This window comes from Calliphora vicina, chromosome 4, assembly GCF_958450345.1.
Source record: "Calliphora vicina chromosome 4, idCalVici1.1, whole genome shotgun sequence".
In the NCBI taxonomy this organism is placed as follows: Eukaryota; Metazoa; Arthropoda; class Insecta; order Diptera; family Calliphoridae; genus Calliphora; species Calliphora vicina.
Genome location: NC_088783.1, coordinates 85,618,829 through 85,645,309, shown reverse-complemented (window position 1 = coordinate 85,645,309; position 26,481 = coordinate 85,618,829). Strand labels below are relative to the sequence as shown.

General features: G+C 28.9%; 1 protein-coding gene across 3 annotated transcripts in view; it reads left to right on the top strand.

Moving 5' to 3' along the window:
* Positions 1–26,481, top strand: part of kek5 (kekkon 5) — a 279,052-nt gene that overhangs the window by 154,713 nt on the left and 97,858 nt on the right. For 2 of the 3 annotated variants that reach the window (XM_065510035.1, XM_065510036.1), the window contains exon 4: positions 13,356–13,536. The exons of the other annotated variant lie outside the window; for it this stretch is intronic. The gene's annotated coding sequence lies outside the window, so the exon portion shown is untranslated. The remainder of the gene's footprint in view (positions 1–13,355; positions 13,537–26,481) is intronic. 3 annotated transcript variants of the gene reach the window in all.

Below are 26,481 nucleotides of genomic sequence, written 5' to 3'. Positions count from 1 at the left end.
GAACGGTTCGGTTGGAGTAAAAGCCATTGTGGGCTCAAAGTCAAGTTAATGACCTTTGAGGCAAAAAACGCAGAGAGACACAAAACGGCAACATCAGTTGAATTTTAGATTTGTTTGTGTGCGTTTCGTTTTTCGGTGGAAATGAAGAAGAGTCATGATCTTAAAATAAATACAATTTTACCAAAAATAAGCAAAATGCCTTTAAACATGTCTACATAGGTTGTTTGGGAAGTTTTGTTGGTACATAACCATGATCCTAAAACAATTTATGTTTTAGCCCTATATTTATCACACATTCCTTTATTTTTTTCTTGATATACATATAGATGCACAGAAAATCGCACTTAGAAATGGTGATGATACGAGTACTTGTGTTGTTAGCCAGCTAATTTTATTTTAACAGTATGTTTTTGGTTTTCATGAATTATGTGGCATAAAATTTCTTAAGTTCTGCAGCATTTTGGAAAAAATTTAACTTAATCTTGATATTCGTTTCATATGAAATACATTTCAAAAATATTCTAAGCATTTGAAAGCAATCAAAAGAATTTCAACTGTGTTCTTTATTGTAAAAATAAAAATGACACTACCTTTAGAGTTTTGTTCAGATAAAATTTACATTCTTCCTTCACGTTTTTGGCTCAGGTCTGTTGTATATATACCGGCCTGTCACACGGAATGGTTTCAATTCCTGATACCTTCAGATTCCGTGTAATTTATTAATTCCAAAAATATTTAGTAATTCTTTATTTCTGATAAAAACAAAAGCGAAGGTTTTGGTACAGAAATTGATTAAAAATTTTAGAAAAACAAATAGTTACAATTAAATATCAATTTCACTTTGAAAAGTGAAAGTGGTTTCTTTCCGAAAGGAATTTTCGTTTTAATTTTTCTGAAGAAGCTAAATACGGAATTAATTCCACTTTGGATCGGAATGGAATTATATGATAGGCCTGATAGTGGGCTAGCTGATTTCGATGGCTTTTAAATATTTGTTTATTGTTAATTGATTTTTTAAGGTAATGAAAATCAAAACCAGTCAAATTTTCAAATTTTTACTAGTCTGTAATGCCCAAGAGTGCCTGAAGGCACTCATCAATATATCACGTCTCTAAGGAGTAGCTTCCCTTTTCTACATAAATCTTGACTCCAATATATAAAATATAAGTATACTTTTTTTTAAAAAAATTATGATTGCAATCGGGAAACTTTAAAACACTTTAATTAACACAACATGGACTTCCCACATTTTTTTAATTTTAATTTTGTTTATGCACTTTGTTTGTAAAAGGTGCATTACATAAAAAAGAAGAGAGCTTTTAAGAGGTTTCAAGGCCTATTAAAATATTTAATTACGTTACAAGAATTTTTGAAATAAAAAATCAGTTATATTTGACTGCACATTTATAATGATTATCTTATGAGCATGAATTGTTAGACATCATGTCGAATGATAAATGTGGGTTTAAGCAATCAATATTGAGTATACGTAGTTTTGAACTGGAAAGAGGCTCGTAAAATCCACAATTTCTTCAAGATTGTTCAAATAAATGCCACTTATGGACTAACTAACATCCATATATTATCTATGGTGCTGATAATTTTACTTTGTTTTTTCTATCACCAAAAGCTGTACGTGCTGTACTGAGTTACACTGTTTTTATACCCTTCACCTTCGTGAGAAAGGTATATATAAGTTTGTCATTCCGTTTGTAATTTCTACATTTTTCATTTCCGACCCTATAAAGTATATATATTCTGGATCCTTATAGATAGCGGAGTCGATTAAGCCATGTCCGTCTGTCTGTTGAAATCAATTTTCTGAAGACCCCAGATATCTTCAGGATCCAAATCTTCATATATAAGACCATAGTAAGTTGGACCTACATTGGGTCAAAATCGGAAAAACATTTTTAACCCGAATTTTTTTTTTCAAAAAAAAAAAATAAATTTAAAAAAACAAAAAAAAAAATTTTTAATTTAAAAAAAAAAATTAAAATAATCGAAAAAATTTTTTTCCAAAAAATGAAAAAAACGATTGGAAAAAAATTAAATTTTGTTTACCTAAAAATATTTAAAATTTTGAAGTATAATTTGGTGAAGGGTATATAAGATTCGGCCGAATATAGCACTCTTACTTGTTTTTTGAATTTGTTGTAACTCAGATTTTCCAGATATTTATTTAATGAATAAACCTTTAGACAACCTTTTAAGTATGTATTTTTGTACAATCTTTAAGTTTTGTTATCAATTGGGGGATCTGTGCAATTGCCAATCTCTTCGAATTGTTCGATCTGCAAAATAAATTCTATTAAAAATATAGCATTTCTTTTATCGAAATTCATAAGAGAGACATCATTATTTTCTATGGATTTTATAGGCAATTTAATAAAATTTGTCTTTGAATTTTCGAAGTTGTGCTTCTAATTTCTTTCAGCACTTCTCATAACAATTCCTACTGCAAAAAGCATTTTAAATTCTTTGGTATATTTTTATACTTCTTAAAAATATATTTCCTGGTTCCAACAGCAAAAAAAATAATAAAAAAAATACAAATATTGCAACACAACAATATGTATTTATGAAAAGCTGCTGCTGCTTCCATTCAACCAAAATATTTAATAGAAATTGCAATTGTGCAACTCAAGTACACGTACATACAGCAACAGTATACGAGTGCAAGCAACAGAACTTCTGTGTAGAGCTGAGATAAGAAAGAAAAAATATACACAAGTAAAAAAATATGAAGCTCGAGAAACATAAATTGTTGTTTGCAATGGCGTACAATCTTACCAAAGAGGAATGCAAAAGAACGATTAAGATCGAAGAACTAAAAATAAAATGGTAAAATATATAAAAATTTAAACTTTAGACCCGGTATTGAAAGGGTTATATGTCAGACATTACCAAAATACATCCAAGTAATGCAGACGGTAGTCATTGAATAGTAAGATGTTCAGTAATTGCATGTCATAACAAGTTTTTGATGAGTATTTTTAAGCTTCAGAGCCAATGGGGTACTGTTTGGCATTATCGCATTGTTGCAGTTTCAAAACATCCTATTGTACATGTTTGTTTTTGTGATTTTATATTGTGTTTTTATACGAATGCTTCGGATTCTGGGAGCTATGAAAGCAAAACACTGATTTATTATGTTACTGATATACAAATGTTGAGATTAAACTGTCTTTAAATTGTGAATTACCAACGTTTAAACCTTTATTGAGTCATTAGTCATCAGCCAAAAACAAGTGTTTTTAAATTATGTGGGGAAACTCCCTCAGTCCTCTCACTTGACAGACATGATATTGCAATTTGTCACTTTATTAACCTTCAATTGTCAATTTCAACTGAGCCTAAGGTTGGACAACGTCTACCAAAGTTCAGCGTTTTATTTCTTTTTAAATTTTATTTTTATCCTTACACATAAATTCATATACAGAGAGCCTCAAAAGTGAGTAAACATCACAAATTATTTGATTTTTTTTAAGATAATGAAAATCATAAAAATCTATCCACCGATTAAAATTTAAAAGTTTCGTTTTCTTGGAGCTTTGGCTGAATAATAGATTCGATTCTGAAAAAAAGATTTAAGTCGGACTATAAAGATTTTCATGATCTTAAAAAATCCAAAAAAAAACTCTGGTGTTTACTCATGTTTGAGGCTCTCTGTACATACATACGCATTTACATGTGTATGTGGAGTATGGTTTTTTTTTATTTATTTTTTAAATGTGTAAAAATAATATTGTGGTATTTTTCCTTTTTTAAAAATACATACACTCTGACTTAAGAGCAGAACAAAAATTTACAAGATTTATGTTGTCGTGAAGATATTTTTATGGTGCATAAAAATTTTTGTTTTAAGATCATCTTTCTTACAATTGAATGATTTTCGAATATTTTATGGATTTTTATACATTTTATCAACGCATTAAATTATATTTTCGCTACGCTTGTGATATTAACATCGATACAATAAATAAATAAATTATTTGCCTTGCAAAATTGGATTAAAGTATTATTAAATTTAAATGAAATTTAAACTCAAACAGAAAACTATATATGCACAATATATGCACATAACTATATACATATGTATATAATACTAAATACATTTACATTCATTCATTCTAAACCACATACCCAGCAGTTAAGCAAGTAGTCAATGTAACCCTTATAGACAGTAATTGTCACTAATGTCTCATCATATGGCTGACTCCAGTTTATATATTTTGGGTCATTTGACACGTATGTGTTTTTTGTAGTGCAGAGAGAAGACAATTGGTTACTTTACACATACCAGGTAATCTAGCGTGAAGACAATTGTCACTTAAGTGTCCTAAGTAGTCTAGAGCGTAGTCACTTTAAACGTTTTGTGAGTAATTCGTACAAACTGGTTTTATACAAATTGAGTTGATATAATTCTCATATAGTTTATTTTTATTTTTGCTTAAGTACACTGATAGTCACTTTAGTGTCTCTTAGTAACCTTTAAATTTTATTTTGTACTGCACTTTAGAAAGTAGTTATTTTACCCACCAGAAGTAATCTATTGGAGAGTTGTCAGATGAAGTTTATTACAAACTGGCTATTTGTGGTCAATCAACACCCGTACTTGTTAAAATAACTAGTTTTGTAGCTGATGAAGTAACTAGTGAGGTAGCTAGTAAGGTAACTAATGCTGTGCATCCAGTATGTGAATCCAATGCATTGACTACTTTGAGTCAGCTATCAGATGAGTCTCATTGTAATTAAAAAGGGTCAATTTACCCTCGTCTTAGGACCTGTACGTGTTAAAATAACTGGTCATGAGCTATTGAAGTAACTAGTTCCCACCATAAATGATGGGTAGAATCACTAGTTTGGGACTGTCTCCTAGAACTGCTGGGTAGTGATTGTCTGTGTGTGTATGTGTGATAATTAATTAACTAACTTTATTATTATCGTGAGTTGTTTTTATAAAATAAATGTTTATTTTTTTTATTTGTTTGTATGAGTGAGTGTAAATTTGTTTTCAATTTAGTTAATTTTGTTTTGTTTTGTGTTTTTTTTTTGTAAATAAGAAAACAACACCAAACATTTGCATGTTTCACGCAAAATATGTCATGTTATTCGCAACTGAATGTCAGTTTTATTTTGAAGTAAAATACAAAAATAAATTGTTAAATGGAGCAAAAAACTAACCGACTAAATAACCAACTAATATTATGTAATGCCTTGTAAAATTGTTTAATCATAAATAAATTACACGAAGGTCATTTGTATGAAAATATAAATTAGAATATCAACAAGATATAACAAACTAGCGACAAAGACAAATAGCGCTTTTAGTAAATTATAACTTACTCGGTTGGCAATTTCCCCTCCAGAAACCTGATGACACTCCTTGGATATCATGTTCAATCGATCACAAAATCAGCAGGTTTTACGGAAATGTCATAGGTTTCTCACTACTAGAGATAAGGTTCACATTTCATTAAAATTTTCTTAAATTTGTTTAAAGAATAAGACAATAATATATTTTTGTTGCTGTCAAATTAATTCATGCTTCCCCATAATAAACATTAACAGAGTTTTAAGCCTTCATAAATAAATGAGAATGAAATTCTATATGATGATGAAATTATATTTAATAAATTCGATTTTATTGACCTTTAAAAATATATTTAATACCCTCCAAATCCAATCGTATCTTTAAATTACGTAGGAGATAAAAAGTAATTTGTCCTTGACTTTGTCTACAATAAACGAAAGTCACCACGACCACGTATAAATCATAAATAATACATGAGCTCGTTAAGAGCTCTTCATAAATTTCTAATTTAAAATATTAAAAATTTAATAAAACTTTAATGATTCTTATTAACTTACAGGAACAGAAGGTTTCATTTGAAAAAAAACATTCTAGGCATACAATAAAATGTATATGTAAATAAATATTAGGCATAAAATAATTATGGTAAACAATTTTAACGAGAATTATTAATAAATCCTACAAACGGGCAGACATACTCACAAACTCCCATAAAATTATTTATGAACAAAATATTGTTGCAAAATGTTACAAATTAATAAATTTGTCACTCTTAGCAATATTTTCATGAAACTTTTGTTTAGAATTTAACAAACGAAATTAAAATTGACTAAAAGTTTATTCAGTTTTTATGCATAAATTTAACACTTCGTTAAATGTCAGTTCAGTTCAATTCAGTTTCGTTTACAATGCCACACAGTGGGTCAATTAAAAACAAAAATGGTATTAAATCGGTAATTTCTAAACGCATAATCTGTCTTTATAATTATTCTCTTGTCTATTGAAGAAATATAGTTGAGTTTAGGTGTTGAATTAAGACCTTATAGACCAATTAGAGCGGCGTCATAAGGCACCAAATATGGACGCCAATACCCCGGTTTGCGTCGCTAATTGGGACTGGAGAAACGCGACACAAACCGAAGCAATAGACTTGAACTGGAAATCCTGTTTTTACTGTTTTAGCTTTATACAAATATTTTCACATTAACGACACAAACTGACGCAACTTCGAAATCACAGAAATTTTAAAAAGACGCAACTTCGAAGCAACGCAAATCGGGGTATTGTTAATATGCAACATTTTAAACACTGTCAATTTTCTCAACAATTGAAATTATATTGAAATCGGTTTCCTTTTAGAAATTACAGATTTTTAGCCATTTTTTCAATGCCCCCACTGTACGCCAGTACAAACAAAATTTTTCAAAAACAAACAATTTTAAAATTTCTAGCTGAATGTAGATGTAAGTGTAAGTGTTGTAAACCGACATGTATGTAAATGTTAAAAATTTTGCTGAACTTAAATCAGTCTACAACCAAATTTGCAAAAAGGGGAAAAAATTAACAAAACCGGGAAACAGGGTAAATGAAAAACAAACAAATAAACATGAAAATATTCTATGTCTGCCATTGAAAAATGTGTCTAAAATGTCTGACTTGACATGAAGGCAGGTCGTTATAGACCTGAATGTAAAACATAACGTATTCGCATAACACACATAAACACAATCGCATACAAATGAATAGACAAACAGAAATTACACTGAACAAATATAAAAGGACCATTTAGTCAAAGGCATTCGTGCTACAGTTGCAACACTTGTATTTACTCGTACACAGCACAACACAACACCACATCATGTTGAATGCAATCCTGTTGTATGTAATCTATACTGTGCAGCTAAATATACACACATGCACTTATTTGCACATGGGAAATGAAAAATTAGTTGAATGAAAAAATAATTATTTACATAAATAAGTCGACAAAAATATGAGCCATTCTGGAAAAGTGTGTTTGCTTTGTTAGAATAAGACGCACATGTTCGGGTTAAAGGAAATTTTTGGGCGATTTTAAGAATTTAGTGATCGCTATAGTGATGACCGTAGAAGTCCACCCTGTCCAATTATTTTAACAAAGTTGCAATTAATTGATATTTTAATAGAAGTTAAACATTTATAAACCCATATATACTTTTGAATATAATTTATAAACTAATATTTACTCACTTCATTTTATATCAGTCGACTTGAATAACTTTCAACTTTGAGAAATATACCCTTTAATTTACTTGCTCTGAAGTAATATGATAACGATCTCTCCACCTTGTCTACCTTTCAGTCTAGAATGGGGCTGATTGTCAAGTAAATAAAAATGTTATGTGTAGTCGGGTGTATGTAAGTACAATATATCTCTTGTTAGTCATATTATTTACTCGAATATGCATACAGTTGCAGTATTTGTGCTTTTTATTAGTATTATTTTTACCTACAAATAATAATAATAATAACAGTAGCAACAATAAATATAAAAAGAGGGATAAAATGCATTAGTACACGTACTTCATATCAACATTTTTTCTTTCTTTTTTTAAAAAAAAAAAAAATATAAAATACAAGTACAAATATACACAAAAATAATAGGGAATGTTGTTTGTATAATAAATTCATTTAAAACCTAAACAAGATCAGTGAATACGTCAGATGTCAGACACAGTCAGACACACAAAAGTTCACACACCCTTAAATTCAAATGCATCATTTGTACACTTGTCATTGTTTTGAAGTTTCAAATGATAGAGGAGACCCACAATCACAAAGGGCCAACAACGAACACACCCAGTGAATACGAGCAGAGTATTCAAATCCACTGACGGTATTAGGTAAAGTACATTCATATCGACACCTAAAATGCCAAACAACATATCATCAAAAAATCACATGTGTACAAATTCTACTAACAAAAACATCCAAAATTTAAAATAACTTATTAACATGTGCATGAATTTCTTAAACAAAATAGTGTATACCCTTTAAGTAATTCATTAATAAATAAATAATATTTTAGGGTCAATTTCAAATGTAATTTCAGTAATGCTACCCTTGCAGACCCGATTCAAGACCTTCCAGTATTCTTCAATTAGGTCATCATTCTGAGGAGAACAGAGAACATCATGCAACAGAACACCTTGTTGCTGATGGGCAGAAATACAACAAAATTGTAGAAGAGTTAACAAATGTTTGGTTGCTTCAATCGAAATTATTCTATATGAATTGACTTTCTGTTGATAGAACCGAAAAATTCTATGTGTGCAACCGAATCATTCGATTGGCAACAAATTCGGTTGCTGCTATGAATCTGTTTTCTCAGTGCAGGTATTGAAGAGCCATGGATATTTGGTCTCGTAAACGTTTTGAAATTGCTCAATGATTTAATGCCAACAATTCTTGTGGTCCAAAATTTGTTGGCTGGCGTGGACGATCTTTGTCTTCCGTGTCAAAATCATCACTTCACCATAAGCTTTGGTGAACAATCGGTGTGCTTCAGCGGCACTTTTATTTCTTCTCTAGACTTATAAAAAGTGATGGCATGTTATTTTGCATTTCAGGTGACGATATGTTGAGCGTAACTACTGGATATTTAGCCTGTTTACAAATGTCCGTAATGTTACGAGCATGGAAATTGTAAGGAACACACATTTTACTCGTACTTATTTGCCTAATTGTCTGCTTATTTTCACTGCATTTTTGTTTAGAGATCTTGTGTACTTGGCCAATGGCTATCTTATGGCTTATTGTTGTAGTTTAAACAGTAAATATCTAAAGGTATGTTTTTAACACCCATTAGCTCTTTCCCATTTATACTGCTATATTCTCATTTATGAGGATTAAATTTATCCATTTAGTTTGCATTATGCATTAATTGTACTGTATTTGTTGTTTAAATCCTTTAGTATTAAAAACACAGAGAGAGAGATAGAGAGAGATAAAGAGCATTTAAGATTATTGAGTGTATGATAATTAAAAATTCTATACATGTTTAGTATAACAATATGCCAAAAATAATAATAATAATAATATGTACCCAGTATGCAACATTTCGAGTCAGTTCTTTTTATCGAACTTATTTCGAATTAAAATCGAAAATATGAATCTATTATGATGCTCTATCCAATCTACATTTTTTAGAATATCGTATTTTAATATTTTATAGAAATGGCGAATAATGTTCGAGTTTTTTTTAATGTCAAATTTTATTTTTGCACAAATAGACAAATTCATATACATACATATTATTCTTTTGTCAATTTGTGAGAAAATAAAATTTTATTTCTTATCCTATCAATAACATATTCATAAAAATATAGTTTAACACGAAAAATGGATCAAAGACGTCTTAAAAGAAAAGCGCAGCCAATTATTGATGTTGTTTTTGACAATTCGAATCTCATAATCAGCAAACATCAGAAATATGTGCAGAGTTTGACCCCTTTCACACTAGGCAATTTAGTTGCGCAAGTCTCTTGCCCAACAACATAACAGCAAGCTAAATTTTCTTCTCCTTAACCCGACATTACCTCTGGCATCTACAAACACAAGATACTTGCGCAACTAAATTGCCTAGTGTGAAAGGTGTCTTTATTGCATTTGAAAATGAAAACACATCTAACGCAACATTATTGGATAATAATAAAGGTATTGAATATGCATTATTTCAAGAAGAAATTGCTCGATGGTATAAAGTATACGAAATTGTTCATATATTTAATCGAAATCGAATCAATTTAGAACATTTTTAATGCCGAAAAAGGTATAGTATATCGATAAAAATTAGAATCAGAATAATAAATAATTTTCGACTCTTTATCGCTCTGCACTCTACTTAGGAAAACACGCACATTCTCGACATTATATCGAAGTCGATATCGATAAAATTTTACGAAAAAATGATTCATTTTCGACATAACTTCGAATCATTTTGCATACTGGGTAAGTATTAATAACAACATGTTAAATATGTTTATAAATACGTACATTAGACCCGTCCTCAAAATTAGATTTTATTTTATTATTTTGGTCTTTAGTAGCTAAAACTAACTGATGCAAAATTTTACGAAAAACCCGTGTCCGTAGTTGATTGAAATTAGTAAAATTGGGTAAACAATGCTACTTTTTTCCATTTCTATTGTACAAAAATGTTGCTGTTTAAATAATATTGTTACGCTTCTACCTTTTAAAAATGGTGGTTTAAGTATGTACTCTTTATTTATTTATTAGATATACACAAGAACAATTTAAATAGTCACTCTATGTTTTAATATAGTACATACTTATATTGCACAGTTTATAATGTACAAAAATACACTGGCAATGCAGTTGATGTTAATTCTAACAGCGCCTATGATCAACTGACTGCAACCGCTGCCACTATTTATACACAGCGCCATTTTCCTTCCAGTAGCTTCATGAAATTATTTCTACAATGATCAACTAAAGCTTTTATTCAATGTTTTATGCTCCACAGATATGTTAATAATTTGCACAGTTATATACAATTAGAATTATTCAGTAATAGGAATGATGAGATACATGATGCAAATTCAAACCAGCTGCTAGAAACGATATCTATTATATATTTTTACCCAATTTGATAGATTTGCGTCACGGGTTTTAGTTGTCCGATTTGCCCCAAATTGTTTAGAAGTTAGTTTTAGATACTAACGAACAAAATAATATTTATCCAAAGTAAATATATTTTTGTAAGGGCCAGTCTAATGTACAAATCCAAATTCATATTTATTAATATTACATGCAGGGATGGAAAATTAAGTACAGTTGAACTGTTTTTTAGTGAAATTTGACATCCACAAATACTGCAGTTCGACAATAAGTTCTTTTTCTCAATTATAAACTTTTTGCAGGTATTGTTCAATAGAAAAATAAATAAAGTATTTTGTAAATCAATTAACAACATACTTTTATAATTGATTTATGATATTTTTGATTTTTTTAGCCTTTAAATGAGTTGTTTAACCTCTTAAGAAACATATTCTCTAATAGGATCTAAGACATTTTTCCAACTTAAATTAATATCAACTTGAATTACAATAATATTTAATTCATATGTTTGTAATGTAAAGACAATTTCAAACACTCATTCCACTTTTTCGATCTTAAATAAGTAAAAGTTTGATTTGCGTTCATATCGTTTTAAAATTAAAATTCTCCATGCCTGCTATAAATATTGCAAACATGTAGTACTCGTATTATAATAATGAAATTTCTTATAGAATTTTATATTCGTAATAAAATTTAAAACTAACAGCAGAACATTCATACGTATTCTATATTTATACGATGGAGTGCAAATTGAGACGTAGAGCGTTCTTCTTTGCCACTAGGATGAAACCTATTGAAAACTTGTTGAAATCAGTCAGCTGATCCCCATACATCATACAATCAATACTTAATTGACCCTAGTGCACCTATTAAATCCTACTATAGATAATCAGTTCAACAATCATAATTATCTTGATATCGAGATAAAATTCTAGAAAAATTGGATCGATTATAACATAAACCACTGTATAAAATTCTGTATGGTTTGGTATTTAATTGGTCGTAGCCACTCGTATAATGTTTTCACTTCATTTTGAGGATAACGTTTTTAAAGGAGACAGCAAATTGAAATCAAAACACAATCTTAATTAACTATAAAAGTGTTGGCTAGCTTTTCCGATGAATCATTATTTAATACCTAGTAAAGTGTTGCCCTTTGGCAATTAAGTTTATCAAATGCTTTTGTCAAATTTAATCCTACTTGCGGTTACAAATTATACATAAAAGCAGCAAAAGCCTTTGTTTTGTCATGATATCACGTATTAATGCAGCTTTAATTTAATATCAAAGATTTAAATTTGTTAAATAGAGATTTGTAAATACTTTTCTACACAGAGAAAACAGATTCGTGATAGCAACCGAATTTTTTGCCAATCGAATGATTCTGTCTTAGTGACCGAATTTTACAGTTGTGACTACAATATTTTGTAAGGGGTAACTGAAGTTTGGTTGCCTCAACTGAAATTCTTCTTTATCAACTGACTTTCTGTTGTTAGAACTGAAAAATTCTATGTGTGCAACCGAATCATTCGATTGACAACAAATTCGGTTGCTATCACGAATCTTTATTCTCTGTATATGTACTTTCATTATATGAGGAGCCGCAGAACAAAAGGTACTTTTTTGGTATTTTTATAATATTTGGGTTGAAATCTTTTAGAAACAATCAAGTCAGCAAAATTTTTTTACTAAGTACAAAACTAGTATAAAACGAAAACAAAAATTATTTCATTTCAATGTGTAATTTGTTCATTTAAAATATTATCGTTAAAATAAAACGCATAAAAAACATACTTTTTAATATAGTTTTTAACAAGACGTACTTTTTTTCATTAATTTCCTTTTTCCGATATTAAAATTGTTTTATATCAAACATCCTTAACATTTAATGTGGTGGCTTATCACAGATATATCTATTGATAAGTAATAAAATTTGTTACCATTTCCAGGTTCATGCTGTTTTTTAAGGGGCGAAATAAATAAAACTCATTTTCCCAAAAATTAGAAATGTGCGAAAAAGTACCTTTTGTTCTGCGGCTCCTCATATGTAGCATAATATACATGTGTACATATGTCCAAGAACTTTATAACATTGAAACAAGATTAGTTACGAACAAAATGGCCTGAAATGTTTAAATTTAATAAATAATTAGCCAGCACCTAATTAAAATAGTTTTAAATATTAAATTTACAAATATTTATTGCATAATACTCTATTTAACTATAACAATTTATTTTAAAGGGCTCCACATAAATCCCTAAAATAAAAGCAATTATTTCAATTAAATGGCCATTGAAATTTTCGCACAATTTAATATTTTATTTGATTCTCTTTTTTTTATGAATTTCACACTTATTTAAGCAAAAAACATTTAATTCTTTTTTACTAATTGCATTTTTTTCTCTTCTCTTTTTACAGATTATAGAAAATTTCCCACAAAGTTTTCAATTTCGTTCAGGATAAAATTTTCATTTACAACTTGCCACATTTAAGTCTTCCTTCACATATTCACAACAACAAAAACAAACATCATTACAAAGGCAAAAAAGGAACAAACACACATAGAAACAAAAACAGCAAATAATGTATTTAATTGAATGTAAGTAAAAAGTTTTTTTTATTACTTATTTCTCTCTAAATTTTATTGCTTCTAAATTTTGCAAGAACTTTAAACAGGACGATTAATTGAAAAGTGTAAGCGAGAGAGTGAGAGAGAGAATATGCATGGATGAGTGTTTTTTTAGTATAAAAGATTAATTAAATTTAATTAATTGCCATCAATCATTCGAATGTTTTGACTTATATTTTAGGTGCGAGATGTTTTTGAAATGTTCCGGCAAAGGAATGCAAACAAATGTATTTGTTTTTATTTTTATTCCTCTTGTGGAAAAGTTTTATGTGATTTGACGTTTGTTTGCTTGCAAGTAGACTTAACTAAAGTTTAAGCCAAAATTTGCTTAAACTAAAAAAAGTTGTTTGTATATTTGTGAGTCTTACGTTGACTGACAGACTCACACAGAAGCAAATAAGTCTTAGGAACAAAATAATATTAAAGTTTTATTATAACTATTTAGTTAGTTTCCTACTTTGTTGGCACTTAAATCATTTGGCTTGGCTCTTAATTGAAATGAAACTAAAAGAAACTCTTAAATACTCTTCATTTATAAGAATTTCTTTTTTTTTCAAACTTCAAGTGATGATATTAATGAAGCCATGTGTTTGCTGTTATTCATTTTAATAATGATTATTTTCACCTAAATATTTATATAAGTATTTATTTATTTATAAAACTTTAAATTACACTCGAAAATAATACTATTGTAAAATATTTAAAACTTAAAAGTATGTGTTTGTGAGTACAACTGAGTGAGTGAGTTGAGTATGTGCTTGAAAAGGCCACATTAATAAAAATCTCAAGTATTTAAATATTTACAGTATACAAAAGTATTTTTCTTAACTTTGAAAACTTTATTTCTATATGGAGAAATTCCCCCTGCAATTTGTCTGTAGGATAAATAAACATAAAATTAAATGTTTTTTTTTTATTTTTTTAAGTATAGTTTTTCACAAACTGTTTGAAATTTTTATGCACTGTGCTTTCGAAATTGAAAGTTCACATAAATATACAGTTTTTACAAACATCTCATCTGACATGTATCAAGAAAAAGAAAACAGCTCTGAACAAGAAGCAGATGAAAAGAAGAACAAGAGCAATATACACACACTTGACGTTCCATCATAATACAAACTCTTTTACCCATTTAGCTTTAAAGGAGTGCATTCTTAACATTCATCACCTTTTCAGCACTTCGCAAATAGAATCATTAGGGTTTTTATACCCTATACCCCATAGTGGGATATTATGCATTTATGCATAATATCGATCGACTTAGAATAACTTTCTGAATCGATTAAACGATGTCCGTTCGTCCGTCTTGCTGGTTGTCTGTCCATGTAAACCTTGTGCGCAAAGTACAGGTCGCAATTTTGAAGATATTCTCAAGGCCCAAGGACGATGCCTATTGAAACTGGCGGAAATCGGTCCATTATTTCACGTAGCCCCCATACAAATGTCCTCCCAAAATTGGACTTTATCGGTCATAAATGTTTAATTTATATATGTATCTCCACAAATTTCGCTCCAAATAAGTTTTATGTATACAAAAGTTATGTCACCAAATTTTGTTACGATCGGTCCATAATTAGTCATATCTCCCATATAGACCCGCTTCCGAAAATCACTTTAACGTGCATAAATCTCTTAAAAAATATTTGAGATTTATGCACGCAAAATTCACCATAAATAACTTTCATATAGACATAAATCACACGATATAATTTCATGGTAATCGGTCCATAATTGGTCATAGCTCCCATATAAGGCTCACTTCCGAAAATCACTCACGTGGTCGGGCCAGACCTACCATACTTTCTTAATTGTTTTTTTTTTGTATTTTTAGTCAATTTCACATTCGTTTACACATAATGAAATCCTAATTTATCTTTCAAACATATGTTATATTTAAAACAAAATGATATAAAAGTAAAAAATCCGATTCTCCCAACCAAAATTCCAGACCAAATGTAAAGAAAACAAACATAAATAGTTTTGGGTTTTTATGTATGTTTGATTGTTTTGGTTAAGCCAGGGCAAAATCATGCCCGCAGTATCTAAAATATATTTCAGCCGATCAGTATCAAACGAAAACTTAACGATTTCATTCCTTAACATTTTTTCTACAAACCCAATGGGGTGAATTAAAAGTTCCTATATATTTCGTATGTGTGCATGTACCTGTTTATTTTATAGAGTAGAACCTGCCTGGTTTTTGACCCACATGTGCGTTGGTTGTATCGAAAACTTCCTTCATTCACATTTCATGTACATAATGTTTTACTTTTTTTTTCTTCTTTCTAAAGGCAACAAGTGAAAGAAATTGCACTTTTTTCCATTATTTTACTGTTGATCTTAAATAAAAGAAAACCATTCAGGCTCTCATACATATACCTATGTATACATACATATATGTAGCATGTGATTAGGGTTCCTAATAGGGAACAATTTCCCGGGATTTTCGGGAATTTCTTTATCAGCTCAATTATGAATAAAAAATTCCCCGGGAGTTTTTTCACATTGAATTTGAATAGGAAAAATGAGAAATGGGAAAAAACTCCCGGGAAATTTTTTATTCATAATTGGGCTGTATAAGTTTTCTTCTTTCTTCCGCACAGATTCGTTGTTTTTTGATGCCAATCGAATGATTTGATTTTATTGTTACGTTTTTACCTTTTAAAAACGGTGGTTTATTTCCATAAATAAACCGGATACTTTTCATTGCAAATAAAAGCAGTTTAGTAGCTTAAAATTTTAACGACTCTTTATTTATTAAAATGTAGAACAACAACAGTTTAAATAGTCAGTATTTGTTTATAATTCACAATCTATACAGCACACTGTAAGACAGTTGATTTATCTTTACTTAACGATGCTTCAAATTAGACTCACTGGTTGGTGTTCTTACGGCCAATTTGTATACGCTGCATTACCATCTAGATGCTTCTTTTTTTTAATATATCCCGTGAATGAAAAAACTCCGGGAAATAAGAAACCCTAGTCGTGATATAAACCCAAACCAACATGAGCATATTCGCCTACACACGCTCACATGTCATTCATATTTCTTCCTCTCTAGTGCTGCTGTTAAAGGTAAACAAGGTGTAATTTAAAATTTTCAATTTTCTTTCCCGTTTTGTTTCCATTACATCAGACAAAAGACATTTAAAAAATAAACAAAATTGCTTAGGTTTTTAAGATGTTTTTCTTGTTTAGCAGTGAACAAGTAACATGCTGTGTAATTTTAGGTTCCCTGGAAAGTAAAATTTCCACAAACTCACATTATTTTTCCATTTAAAATAAAATATAAAAAATTTAAGCCGATTGTGTTGGCTTGTTTTTTTTTTTCAATCAAATAGTTAAGCTTTTTTACTTTCATGGATGATTCCTGTTGTGTAATAAAATGTGATTTTGAAATTGATTGATTTGACACAAAACATTTTATCACAGACATAGACATATTTTCATTTTTTAGAGATAAAGTTGGCTCAATCTGATAATACTTTGTATTAAATACACTTAGTTTCACTTTTAGTTAGTAACTTTAAAGCTTTAAAAGTAAATATGTATAGGTGAATTGTTGTTTAATTTAAAATAATTTTGGGATTAAAATATTACTCTGAAACTAAATTTGGAATTTATGTTTGTATAGCTATTTGCCAAACTTAAAAAAATAATCGAAATTTAATTATTCAAATATTGTTTAGCACCATAATTAAAAGCTCATTAAAATTTGACAACATACTTTACGCTAATTTCCTTTTCAAAATTCCTTAAACGGCAAGTAAATGGCCAAAAATAAGTGTCGTTTTCAATTGGAATTCGTTTCTAATAAATCTGGATATGGTGTGGTTTTATTTTGTGTTACACGTTTGTAATGGAACTTTTTTAAAAATTCATATCTTTTTAATTGCTTTTAATTTACTATTCACAAGTTGTTTAATCTCTGGCAAATATCAACAACAGCATTCAATTAACCTTATTTGTTGTAAGAGGCAAAATAAAACAAAAATGTTTTTAATTTTTTTTTTTTATTTTTGTTTTGTTTGTTCTTTAATAGTAAAGGAACTTTGTTAAACTTTTATTATATTGCTGTTGTTGTATTAGAAACCATAAAAATAACTAAACTGAAACTTCTTTAAATATTTAATAGTTCTTTCTTCCTTTTATATGTCTGTCGGCAATTGCTGCCGCATGATAGAGAAATTGTGTTTCCCTTGTAAATCGTCAAGTTTTGGTAGAAACTAGAAAAGATGGATTGTATAGAAAGCTGGAATGTTTAGTTTAAATATTTTACAGTTACGAATAGCTGTTGAGAATAGTTTACGGTGTTGTCAAAACGTAGTCAGTCTCTTGTAAAATAAAAAAATAAAGGAAATGCCCTCTTTTTTAACATTAGGTTTCGTTATACCATCAAATATTAACTATTACAGTTTTAGGAGTTAAAGCGCTATTAAATCGCTTTAATGATAATTAAAGTGTTAATATTATTTTAAGGAGCTCATTCATAAGACAAGTTGTATGTCATCTGATTTTACCATAGTTGTACATTAGGGTTTTTCTTTATTTTCACTTCTTGGATTTACAATGTTGCCATGCGCAGAAAAAAAATATAGTTGTGCATGTTTACTGTAATCATTTCAACATTGTTACAAGTTTTTTAGCAATATTATAGTCATAGTAACTATTTACAGGATTGTGGTAACCATAGTATGGTTAATTTACGATTCACATGATTGTATCAACCATATATGTATATGGTTACAGTAAACACTTATATGTTTGTGACAACCATTTTAATGATAAATGACTTGCTCTCGGCTAATGTATATCATAATCTGAGAACAACATATTATGATAAAAAGATTCATATACAAATGGTTGTGACAAACATATATTTATTTACTGCAACTATATACATGATTGATACAATCATGTGAATAGTAACTAAACCATATTATGGTTACCACAATCATATAAATAATTACTGTTACTATAATATGGAAATGGTTATTTTAAATATGTAAAACTATATTTTTACTCTGCGTGCAGGTTCTAATATTTGTCTAAAATACAAATCCTTAATATTTGATGTTTCTAGTTATGAGTCAAAGTAGCAATATTTTCAAAGATAAATAAATATTAAAAAACCATAAACTGAAACTACATTATATGAAATGTAAAAATTTACTGCCATCGATTACATCGACATCTCATATCTCAAATCCTAAATCTTAATTTTTTTTAAAACGAAATTTCAAAAAATTAAAAATATTGTTTCCGACTCTAATAAAATAAAAAAAAAATAATGTTTCGGGTGGAAATATTACGGGTTAGCGTTGTGAAAATATCTTACAATGTTGTCATATCTGGCTATGTCAGTTCAGACGATTGTAAGAAAACCTTACAATTTCATAGCCAGACAATTGTCAGACAATACATTTTTTGCCAACAAAAATTGTCAGCACTTACGGTTGTCAGTTTTTTGTGTGGCAAAAATTGACAGATAAATTCTGCAAAAAATAAAGTAACATTTATTGGGATTGAAAAATTTCGTATATTAACATTATTAATGGTCTTTAAGTGCTTTAAAAGCTATAAAATATATTTGTTATTGTCCGATAGAATACAAAAATTGTTCTTAACAAACACATTTTTTTTTATTTTTTATAATTTTTATGACTAAATTTTACCCCAGATCTGAAATTATATATTAGAAAACAGGCTACGAAATGTATTTTTAAGATTTAATTTTAACTTATTCGTTACCAAAAGAAAATTTACTTGATAATTTCATTTAGCATTTATTAGAATTGAAAATAATATTTGAAATATCGTTCAAAATTTTTTTTGAAAAAGTAAAATTTTTTATGTTTTTTTTTTTGGTATCAAGTTACAATGCAATATCGATGACAGAAAGTGTTTATATTTTAGTAAATTAAATTCAAGAACTATGTATGTATCCCTAACTGGATTTTTTTCCAACATTTAATTTTTAAAGTTGTTTGGAAAATATCGCCTGAAACTTCAAATAAAATGTTGAGTCTCTAAACGTTATCCGATTTTGTTCATAATTTCAGTGTTTGATTTTTAGAAGACGGAAAACAATTTCAGATATTGCGAGCATTGAAAAGCCACCCAAATATATACAATGGAAATATGAGCCAAGTTTTACAGAAGATTTTCTACAGAAAATATTGTTACACTGAAGGTTTTATTTTGAAGCGATTTTTACATTGACCATTTTCTATAGAAAATACTGTAATACTGAATTTTTTCAATAGAAAAGTCTGTTATACTGAAGATTTTTTCAAGAAAATATTGTTATACTGAAGACTGGTTTTCTGAAAATTTTATATTAAAAAGTCTGTTATACAAATGATTTTTTATAGAAATTACTTTCTGGAGAAATTAATTTTATATAGAAAAATACTGAAGATTTTCTGTAGTAAAGTCTGTTATACTGACGAAAATATTCTTATGCACAATGATTTTTAAAGAAAAGACTGTTATACTGAAGATTGTAATGTGTTTGAAAGCATCAAATGATTCACGGTACTTTTGAATATGCTATAGTATCAAATAAAGCATGATCGTATGAACTTTTCTAGGTAGTTGCATTTGATGTTCGTTCTTGTTTTCAATATCACAATAGCAACTGTGTCAAAGTTCATGATTAGGCCATTTCTGAAAACTCTTGTGTTAGTTAAGTTGTATCTTTGAACACAATTCCTCTTTTATTCTATTAAATGGTGGCACTGCTTTGTCTCTCTCTGTTGATACAGTTTGTTATCACAAGCAATTTGTTTAACACCTAATCTACAAATGGCTTTCAGTCTGTCATTTGCTCCCTTCCCTTCATGTTTTATTCACTTAATTTCCCTGTTTACAAACTCAAAACGATTGGGGCGACAAAATTTGTTTGTGCATCTCAACCAAAATCTTTTAACTTGTACATATTAAAAAAAAAGTTACCCCAACTTAAGTTAAGAAAACGAAAAAAATATACTTTTTTATTTTTCAATATCCAAATCTTAATTGAAAAAAGTTTTTTTATTTTCAATAAACTTGAGTGCTACATTTTAGAGTCTATAAACTTTTGATAACATTTTAAAAAACTTTTCTGTTTCTGCCACTGTTTCCACTTTTATTTATTTGTCCAGTCAGGGGAAAAAATATTTAAATATTTCATATATATGCCATCAATTGCCTGGCCATTCATTCATTCCCCCACTTGCTGGCTGGTGTTGGCTGCTTCCCCACGATCTGCTAATATGAACTAAAATCACGAAACCCTGCTCAACTGCTCTTTTTTTCTAGAGTTTGGAGTACGGTGGGTAAAGAGTGGGTTTGTTTATTTGCCACCAAGTATTAAATAGTTAAAATTTAAAATGACTACTTAAGATTCACGACACGTTTAACCATTTTTTTATGTTGGTGTTTTATCATTTTCAATTCACGTGTTTAAAGCTCATTTTGGTTGGTATTTTTTTACTCTATACTCGTATTTATTTGTTTTTGAATACGAGTCAAGTGTGTGTTGAAGTTTGCCCGGGGGAATCCATTAAATCACCAGGCCGTGTTGGTTTTCGTATGGAAATAAATTTGAAATTACATGTTTTCTTAGAATTTGTTGGACGTTTTTTTTTTTATTTTCAAATCAAATTCAAGGTTATTCTTTTGTTCTTTTGTTGTATCAGTTTTTCTGGTGGTTTGTGTTCAAACATGATCTATGCCAACAGTCAGGCAGTCAGCCAGTTTGTCAAAGTCTCTTGGGCATTTGCCACAAGTTACCAATATTACAGCAATAACAAGAACAAAAAACATGTGGCATTGCTTAGAGGTATGGCGAAAGAAAGTCATCAAAATAAAATGTAACCAAATGTTAAATTTTCTCAAAGTCCTCTTTTTAATTTTTATAGGAAAAATAACATTTTAAATAGCAAATAATTTAATCGCCTTTAAAATTTAATAGAAAAAAGTCTCCGTTATAGATGACGGTTGTTTGAAAGCAAAATTAAGCTGAAACTGAAACCAGCTATAAATTATTTACCATTATTAAACAAAAGACCGACACAAAATGTAGTTTATTTAGTTTAGTTTACAGAGATGTGTATTGAAATGTTGCAAGGAGGCAAGTCGAAAAACGAAGCATACATTCCAGATGAGAAACCACTGATTTTGTGCTTAACAAGGGATCGCCTAAACTACTATTGACAGGTCAGGTCTACTTTAAAATGTAAGGCTTTTTTTCAATCTTTCTTTCTGCTTTTTTTATGAGGTATTTAGTTTTTGGGGCCAGTTTTTCTTTTTCTCTTTTCCTTTGGGTTGTGATGTTTGTCTGTATTTAGTAGTTGTGCCACATTCATGTTTAGTGACCCAAAAATTACAACCTTTAGATAAGAGAGTCAAAAAAATAAAAAAATCTCTACAATATTTTTGTTGTAATTGAAGTTGCTGTTGCGTTGCGTGTATAAAATGGGGGGTTGGGGAGGATGGGAGATGTGGAATTAAAAGAAAAGATTGTTGTGTTTAGATTCTGGCGGCAGTAGTCTTTTCACAGTCATGACTGTCATCTACAGAGGATTACGGCATAAATAGTGTGGCAACTACAACCAACACTACTACAACACTAAATCAAGGAAAACACATTAAACCCGCAAAAAAACTCTGGTGGCTTTACTGCAAACACAACAAAATTGACAGGCATCACAGAATGAACACGAAAAAAAAGCACAGAAAAACTAAATAAAATAAAAATAAAAAATACACAACAGATTGGCAAAGAAAAAAATGGAATGTGTGTGTGAATGTACTACTGACAAAAAGTGGCCGTTATTTAAGAGGACTAAAGGAAATTAAATGAAAGCAACTACAACATCAGCAACAGCAATAACAACAACAATAATAAAGGTATCAACAGCAACAGCCATCGAACTAACATCTACAGCGGCAATAACATAAAAGGAAGTGATGATAATTTTATATATTTTTCCTTTATTTTTGTTCCTGCTAGCAAAACTCATTCGCTGGGTCCAGCACCGCCGCCACCATTACAAATATTGTAGATTTTACACCCACTTTCGGCTGAAAAAAAAATAAAATCAAAATGGAAAGCATAGGAAAAAAATTAAAAATGACAGCATCAGATACAACAGAAAGTAGCAAACACCAAAAAGAATAAAATACACTAAGTATACACCTATGACTCTTGCAACACTCAAGTCTGTCCTGAAAAAAGTTGTATGGGTTGAAATTGGATTTATATTTCTAATTAAGCCGTCTTTTTAAATACAAATCTTTAAAGTAAATTTCAATATCGTCCCAATAAGAGTAACACAGGTCAAGCACATAAAATTTTGTGAAAATGAGCGAATGCACTTAATTGTGAATAAATTGGAAAAGAATGCATTGATTTTTATGATCATTATCTCATTTTGTTTCTATTACATCTGGATTTGCGATAAAGTAATAAATCTTAACAATTTTTGACGTTTTCGATTTTTCATGATTTTTTTAAAACAAAAATATTTCTATATTCACATAAAAAATATATTTTTGCTTCATAAAATAACTAACTATATGAAAATTTGTACAATTCAATCGATCGAAGGATGAACAATTTTATGTATTTAAACAAAAAACAAAAATTTTGTGAAAATGAACGAATTCACTTAATTGTGAATAAATTCGAAAAGGATCAATCGATTTTTTTGATCGATATCTGATTTTGTTGCTATTATATGTGGCTTTGCGATAAAGCAATAAACCTAAACAATTTCTGCCTTTTTCGATTTTTCATGATTTTTTTAAAACTAAAAAAATGCTATTTTCACATAAAAAATATATTTTTTGCTTCAATTTGTTATTATAACTCCGAAACTACTGAGCCAATTGAACGTATTATTAACGTATTAAAGTTTAGGTAAATTTAAATGTTTGGCTGTTGTGTATAAGTTTATTTTAATAATATCGGAATATTAGAATTTATTGGTTTTAGATATAATGTGCTTTAAAAAACTACACAGAAAAAAAAAATTCATAATTGGAATGAATTTTGTAATAAATATTATTAATCGAACTTGACTTTTTTTTCCCAAACTTATTTCATTCAAAATAAGAACATGTTCATAAATATTATAAAATTTTACATGACGTAAATTTTTGCTTTTTTTACTTAATTTTTTTAATAAATTGCATTATAATTGTATTATATAATGAATTAGTGCAAGAATATTTGCATAATAGCCATACATTGGCCAATATTTTAAGATAAAATGGAGAATATCTGAAACTTAAAAATTATCATTAAACATAATAAAACATTCATAAATATAAAAGCATTTCATCCTCTTAAATCAATTTAATCATTTTCGCGCTTTTTATATCATTTTGTAGCTGAAAATCATAAAAAAACTAAAAATTTTCCATGAAAAATTTCAAACATTTTTGAACAACATAAAAATAAAAATGAAATTAAAATTATATTTTTCAAGCCTTCTAGATTTTATTTCAAAACATAAAATATTAAAAAAATCATACTATTTAAGAAATTATTTATAAATGTTATGAATTGAAATCAATGAATTCGAATCATAATATTTATGTTGAAACTTTTTTCTGTGTACCAAAATACAGTTTTAAGCGTGCTCATATTGAAATATTTACATGTCTATATTTTATGATGAAAGTGCCAAAAATATAAAAAATTTGTACTGCTTAAAAGTCCCAATTTTCAAAAAGCACCAAAAATATATGTATTTAGAATTTATTGCTTTAAAATATAATGTGCTTTAAAAAAAAGTACCAAAAAACAGTTTTTAGTCCTTTTTATTCCCTAAACATTTCTAATCACAAAAAAAATGTCATTCCAAAGATGCGTTTTACCAGGTTTTTATCCATAAATATTCGAACTTGTACAATAACATCATATATCTGAAGAAGAATTTTAACAAGATCTAAAGAATTAATGTATCAATTTTTTAACTTGCTTCAGGTCTCTTAAGGTAACGGCTTTGGTTTGTTTATAATCGATATTATAAGTTACTGGCAACCTGCAGCAATTGCTCTGGCGTTTTTTGAAAGCGTTTTCCAACAAGTTGAATTTATCACGCAATGACTTTAATATTAATTACTTTTTTTGGAACTGATTAAATCTCTTAATAAGCGTGAAATAATTACAAACCAAATGCATAAAAAATACATGAAGTTGTAGGAGGAGGAATGGGTGTAAATAGTGTAAACGGTTGTAATGTGCAGCATGTAGTAGTACGTGAGCCTGCCTGTGTAATTGTGTAAGACTCGTCGTATAGCGAATGAATAAACCTACTTAATGGTAGGCAGCTGTCAATAACAGTTTAAATTGCACTAAATACGGGGAATTAAAAAATAAATTGAAAATTGTACGCTGATATAACAATCAATATTGGATAAAGTGTTCAATATGAACGTATGAATGAGTGAATGAATGAAAATTTCAAGCAGCCATTATTCAGTCATCCATCCAAATCACCACCAGCCATCATCACCAGTTTACTTAGCCATTTGTTTGCCCACACACACACACAATCACACATACATATACACTCAAACTCACACGCACACACACATAATCAAAACAATGAAAATGTTTAATAAAAACATGTCCCTTTTAATTTTCTCGTTAAACGTATTTTGAGTTTAAAATAAGTTTAATGGCGTTTAGCTGTCGCTACTGCTGTTTTCAAATTTAAGAAAATTTATACTTATTTTGCTTTTCGACCCGTATTTAGACAAACAAACCTTCATTTTTTATTATTATTATATTTTAGTTTTTTTTTTCGTTTGGAGCACAATACACTCGCATACAATAAAAACAATTGCAACCAAATACAATCAGCTAAACGAACGAACATAAATGAGGCGAAGAAATGAAAAAAAATTAATTTAAAACCATAAATTCATATCACGATGTGGCGTCATGTCTCTAGTGGTTTCAAAATCTGTGCAAATTCTCGTATTAATGCCGTTTTTATGCCATGTTATACAAACAAACGTTTTCTGGTACTACTGGATTTATAAGTAAATAAGCACACACACACACATGCACATTAACACTCATATCAATTAGGGTGACCCCGAAAAAAAAGCCGGAACATCCATCGCATCTAAAATAAAAGATTAATTCATTCTAAGATTCGAAAATGTTTGTCCTGACTAAAGTATTTGGAGATCTACAAGCGCAAAAGTGGTGTAAACTATTTACTTAGGGGTACCACTTTTGCTTTATTACTTTGTTATATTAAGCTCTGTGCAAAAACGAATTTTTCAGCTCCATCTGCTTTTGAATATCAAAAGGTAACTTACTCCACTTTATATTGATAGTTGGTAATGTAAGGAATGTATATATGTAACACCAGAACAGCAACCAACAAAAATTTTGGGTTACACCACTTTTGCACTGATGGGCTCATTTAGTCGTAAAGCAATATATTTTCTATTATTTTATAATACAATTTTTTTAAACTAATAATTGTTCTTCTTAGAAAACGATGGATATATTAATTCTTATACATTGGGATTAATACATCTTTAACGCCTTAATCTTTAGAGCCTCCAAAATGTTGATCGTGCTGTAAAGTAGCATCCAACATTAATTTTCATATCGTAATAAATTACTGTTAAGAGCAGTAACTTTGTATGTGAAGTTACAAAATCTAACCTTTACGAAATCTCATATTACTTAATCAAAATTACAATAAAAAAAAAAATTAATATTTTTGATACAATTAATGAAAAATCTCTAAACTTTTTTGGAGCAAAATATTTTGAAATGATAATTTTTAAATGCTGATAGAGAAATTAAGAAGACTAACTGCAATTGTCTCGATGTTGAAAGAAGTTAATGAAAAATTGATCACCAAAAATAATATTTTTATTAAAAATTGGTAT